This window comes from Bos indicus, chromosome 8 (assembly GCF_029378745.1).
Source record: "Bos indicus isolate NIAB-ARS_2022 breed Sahiwal x Tharparkar chromosome 8, NIAB-ARS_B.indTharparkar_mat_pri_1.0, whole genome shotgun sequence".
In the NCBI taxonomy this organism is placed as follows: domain Eukaryota; kingdom Metazoa; phylum Chordata; class Mammalia; order Artiodactyla; family Bovidae; genus Bos; species Bos indicus.
In genome coordinates this window covers 69,292,452-69,298,576 of record NC_091767.1, presented here as the reverse complement: position 1 = coordinate 69,298,576, position 6,125 = coordinate 69,292,452, and positions in this window count along the sequence as shown.

The window sequence follows — 6,125 nt, the reverse complement described above, 5'->3', positions numbered from 1 at the left end:
CGCAGCCCCCGCCCGGCCCAGCGCGGGGTCGGAGAGGAGGCCGGCAGCCGATGTGGCCCGGCCGGGCAGCGAGGAGGGGCCCCGAGGCTGGGGGTCCCCGCCGCTCGCCGCGGCAGCAGAAAGACAAGGTCAAGTCCTCCGGAGCCCCTGGGGAAGCCAGGAGGCAGCGAGCGAACGACCCTTAGGGAAGGGCGCGTGGGACCAAGCACGTTTTTCCCATGAGGGAGGAGAAGGTACCCGTGGATCTGGAAGTCTCTAGACGTCCCTCATGGGATCCCATTATGCCTACCCCCCCCCCCCCCCCGCCTCCCCCGCCCCCGCATCGTAACGATGTCAGGGATCAGCAGACATACATTTTGAACGGTTGACTGCCTTGTGATGAAGAATCTCTTTCCATTCCTGGGGGGCTGGGGCGGGGGGCTGTGGGGGAAGATGGGGAATGGGCTTTGAACTGGCAGAGCTGGCTGCTGGAAGGCACCCTGCCAAAGGGCCCAACTTTGAACATTCCAGGAAGCCCTGCGTGGTTGAAGGTTCTGCCTATGTAATCCTTGGCCTTGATTTTCTCAGTGTGCTATCCCCTTCCCCAAGTTAGACACTGTTTCTTCCCCTATTGAGTCCAGAAGGGCAGAACCAAGCCAGGGTGACTTCTTCCCCCCATCCCCCAGCACAGTAGCCACTGGCCACTTGTGGCTATGGAGCTGAAAAATGTTACTCCTAACTGACACATGCTGAAGACATGTTGGACAAAGGAAAGAATGTAAAATAGTCACTAACGGGGCTTCCCTGGTGGCTCGGGGTAAAGAATCCGCCTGCCAATGCAGGAGACGTGGGTTTGATGCCTGGTATGGGAAGATCCCACATACCACAGAGCAACTAAGCAGATGTGCCACAACTACTGAGCCCACCTGCTGCATGCCCTGGAGCCCGTGCTCTGCAGCACTGAAGCCACTGCAATGATAAGCCCTCACACTGCAACTACAGAGTTGCCCCCGCTTGCTGCAACTGGAGAAAAGCCCTCTCAGCATAGAAGATTTAATGCAGCCGTAAATAAATAAAATTTTTTTCAATTAAAAAATAGTCACAGGGTATTTTGGGCTTCCCGGGTGGCACCAGTGGTAAAGAACCTGCTTGCCAATATAGGAGACATACGAGGCACAGGTTCTATCCCTGGGTGGGGAAGATCCCCTGAAGGAGGGCATGGCAACCCACTCCAGTATTCTTGTCTGGAGAATCCCATGGACAGAGGAGCCTGGAGGGCTACAGTTAATTCATAGGGTCGGAAAAATTTGGACACAACTGAAGTGACTTGGCACACACACACACACAATGATGTTTTAGGTTGATTGCAAGTTCAAATGCAATCAGGTAAATTGAGTTAACCAAAGTACATTATAAAAATTAATTTCATTGTTGCTTGTTACTTTAAGTGGCTACAGTGCTGGTCCATATTTCCTGTCAAGTAAGTCACACTGGCCCCGTTTTGCCCTTGTAGACACACCAAGGAAAGATACAGATGGTGGGTCTCCCGGAAAAGTGGGGGCCACACAGGAAAAGTACACCCCAGAGTCACACAGGCAGAACCTTCAACAAGAATAGACTTTCCCATAATGTCCAAAGCTGGGCCCTTAAGAAGGAGGCTTTCTAGCAGCCAGCTCTGCCAGGTCAAAGCCCATTCCCCCGCCTCACCCCTCCACCTCCCCAGAATGGAAAGATACTCTTCACGACTACAGGGCTGATGTCTGTTCAGAATGTATTCCTGCTGACCCCTGACACCATCTGATGAGAAGGTAAGGCACCAGGGGTTCTGTGAAGGAAGGGGGTAGCCCCTGTCACAGATCTGAGGACCTGGAGCTGTGGGGTTCTGGAGCTTCACTGTTCCAGCCGTGCCCTGGGGGCCCCATTCACCAGTGAGACTGAGGCCCCAGAGGCAGCGCCTGCCCAGAGGTGGCTGTGTGCTGTGGAGCCTGAAGTCCAGACTAAGTCATGGGGAGGCCGGGGTTCCCCTGAGCCCAGGCTGCGCTAGTATTTGGATCTCAGTTCTCCGGCAGCTGCTTGGGGAAAAATAGATGTTTCAAACAGTTCATCTACAATTGGTCCCTGGTGAGAAGCCTATGGGAAATGAGAGGAGGCTTTTTAAGCTAAAAAGTATAAAATATAAGAACAAAGACAAGAAACAAGCCTGTATTGTGTATTAAGAAGCAATCTAGGGCTTCCCTGGTGGCTCATTGGTAAAGAATCTGCCTCCCAATGCAGGAGAGGATGAGATGGCTGGATGGCATCACCAATTCAATGGGCATGAACTTGGGCAACCTCTGGGAGATGGTGAGGGACAAGGAAGCCTGGCGTGTTGCAGTCCTTGGGGTCACGAAGAGTCAGACACAACTTGGCGACTGAACAACAACAACAATGCATGAGACATTTTTGGAATGTCCTTTTTTGGAATTCCTTCGAATTTAGGTCACCACAGAGCACTGAGTAGAGTTCTGTGTGCTAAATACAGCAGGTTCTCGTTAGTTATCTGCTTTATACATAGTATTGTATAGACGTCAGTCACAACCTCCCACACCATCCACCCCCATTTTCCCCCCTTGGTATCCAGTCATTTGTTCTCTGTCTTTTTATTTCTGCTTTGCAAATAAGATCATCTTTAGTATTTTCGGACCAGGGTTCGATCGCTGGTCCAGGAAGATACCACATATGTCAGAGTAACTAAGACCATGCCCCATAACTACTGAGCCTGTGCTCTAGAGCCCAGGAACAGATACTGCTGCAGCCCACGCACCATAGAGCCTGTGCTCTGCAGCAACAAGAGAAGCCACCGGAGCGAGAAGCCCGCACATTATAACTAGAGAGTAGCCTCCCCTCGCCACAACTAGAGAAAAGCCTGTGCAGCAATGCAGAGGCTAGAGTTCGGCCAAGCCCGGGCTGCGCTAGTATTTGGATCCCACCAAAATAAGTAAATTTAAAAAAAATTAAAACAGAAGTAATCTAGAGTGTAGTCCAACATTGTTCTCTGGGTCTTCTTCCTCGTAGGTAAAGGAAGCAGGCTGGATAGGTTAAATCCACTTTTTTTCCTTCAAGATATTTCAAGGAAATGTAGGATGTAGGGGAAGTTATAAGAACTTCATAATATTTTATTTGGTTTAATTTAAAAATTTTAATTTTAAAAGCCCTAATAAAAGTCAGTGGACACACTTGTGTATGTGCTAGAGCCTACTGATGCAGCTAACTTCTGCTGCGAGTTTACCTTATTGAGAAGAGGTTTGAATAAACCTCCCCTTCTGTCAATGTAAACGAAGGTAGAAGGCTGTTGCAAAAGAAACAGCTTGAAAGAGCAAGTCACTAAGCCCAGATTCAAGAGAAGGGACTTAGCTGCTGTCTCTCAACACTAGGAATGTGGCTGTTCCCATTTGTGTGTGTCATTATTTTAAAATATTTATTTATGTATTTTGCTGCACTGGGTCTTGGCTGTAGCATGATGGGTATTCCTTGTGTCATGCAGGATCTTTCACTGGGGTACACAGGCTTAGTCACCTGGGGCATGTGTGATCTTAGTTCCCTAACTAGGAGTCCCCTGCATTTCAAGGCAGATTCTTAACCATCGGACCACCAGGGAAGTCTCTTGTGTGCATTTTTAAACCACTGAAATTTTGTAACTACTTACCTATGTAAACTGGAGAAGGAAACGGCAACCCACTCCAGTATTCTTGCCTGGGAAATCCCATGGACAGAGGAACCTGGCAGGCTACAGTCCACAGGATTTCAAACGAGTTGGACATGACTGAGCTCCTTATCTGAATCTATGTGAATCAGGATTTTGTTGATACTTTGCAACCAAAAACAAGAGTAATTTAGGTCCTGCACTTGTTGAAAGGGCAGTGGTCATATATAATCCCTGGCTTAAAATTTTTATACCCATCAAATAGCTTCCTTATTCTCATTGATTGATTTCATAATAATTGACTATAAAATTCACTTATAAATGTATTCTAATTACTAGTAGTAAGATCTAATTAAAAAAAAAAAGACTGGCTACTAAAAAGGTTTGGAAACCACTGGACTATATAATCACCAAAGTTTTATTTTAGGTTTTATTTTAGATCCCTACTTTGAGGGCTTCCCATGTGGTGCTGGTGGTAAAGAATCAGCCTGCCAATGCAGAAGGTATAAGAGACTTGGGTTCAATCCCTGGGTTGGGAAGATCCCTTGGAGAAGGGCATGGCACCACACTCCAGTATTCTTGCCTGGAGAATCCCATGGACAGAAGAGCCTGGCGGGCTATAGTCAGTGGGGTTGCAAAGAGTTGGAAATGACTGAGGGTCTGGGCTAACACATTCCACTTTGAGCTGCTTTAAATTTCTTGGGAACTTCAAATCCTTTAGGACCTCAAGTCCAGTTGAGCCCTACCATAAACATTTCCCAGAGTGCCCTGGGATCAAACATTCCTCCCACCCCTTGGTGCAAAGCATCCTGGGAGCTCCTGTCCATCATGCTAGAACACGGTAAGCCTTCCAAACATTCACTAAATACCCATTCCTCTCTCTGCTGCCCTTGGAGAGACAACTGTCTGTACTGGGAAGGTCCCAGCTTAGTGGTGAAGAAACTGGGATGTGTGTCTCCAGTCTGCATTCATTAGTTGCTTGTAGCCTCTAGCGAAAACTTCACGTGAAATGTCTCTATTCCACAATTGTCTCATCCTGGAAAAGGATGAAAACAACCTGTGTGTGTTGTTGACCTCATGAGTTTGTTAAGAGGATCAAACAACGTTTTGGATGTCACAGAACTGCTACCATTTAAAGGAATCACTCAGGGACTTCCCTGGTGGTCTAGTGGTTAAAACTCCACATCCCCAATGCAGGGGGCTGGGGTTTGATCCCTGGTCATCCTGGCCTGGGAACCAAGATCTTGATGCTGCATGGTTCAGCTAAAAAGAAATAAATATAAATAAATACTCTACAGAATAAAAGTTAAAAAAAAGAAGTAATCATTCCCATTTGAGTGACTGTTACCCACTTTGATTTTTTTCAGCTGAAGGGCCTAGAAACTCAGGGGGGCAGGAGAGTTGATTCAGGTATCAGGTACAGTCTTGGGTTCACACTCGGGCCCTCCTCCAACTCACCGGGTCCTCTAGACTGCATACCTCTTCAGGTGCCCAAACCCAGGTTCTGATCCTGCTGGGTGATCTGGGCCTGCCCCCACCAGCACCCACAGCCAAAGTCCTTTTTCTAATCTTCCAGTGCAGTCTTCACCCCCTCCACCCACTCAAACAGGCCTGTTTTCTGCCCAGTTGCCTTGGGCGGTCCTGCCAAATCAACCAAGTTACCCCTGCTCCTTCAGCCTCCGCTTGACCCTTGTTCCTGCTAGATTTCACCCATCATTTCTTCACCCAGCTTCCCAGATGGCACTAGTGGTAAAGAATCCGCCTGCCAGTGCAGGAGATGCAAGAGTTGTGGGTTCAGTCCCTGGGTCGGGAAGATCCCCTGGAGGAGGAAATGGCAACCCACTCCAGTATTCTTGCCTGGAGAATCCCACCATGGACACAAGAGCCTGGCGGGCTACAGTCCATGGAGCCGCAAAGAGTTGGACACAACTAAACACAACACCCCCCAGTTTTTCCCTCCTGACCCTTGACAATCAGCTCACTGCCCACTCACATACCGCTGACCTTTCCTGGGTGTTTGGCCTCCCCATTAAACTGTGGGTATCACAGGCCCGGAAGGGTACAACCATGTTGACTATTGATGAGCTTGACTCGCAAAGGCTACACTTAGGGCTTCAGTGGAGGGCAGAGCCTTTTTCCCCAGCTGCCTCTATTTCACCCTCCAGAGTGTGACTTGCTGGCCCCTTGTCCATGCCACCATCACTCAGCCCCTGAAGGAGAGGAGGCAGACAGGAACTGCTAGCCTGCCCCCGCTTTCCTGATAGGGGGCGGGTAGTATGTGTGCCGTCTCTCTCCCTCCTCCAGCTCTGCCTCCCCCTTCCCCCATTTGAACCCTTGCTCCGTGGCTTTTCTCAGCCTGGCATCACTTGTCCCTCCTACCCCGATGTGGAAGCTCATAAAGAACAAATAGATTTGGGGCCCCAATGCAACCTTTTAATTCCAAGCAGAGTCCCCCTCCCTCAGC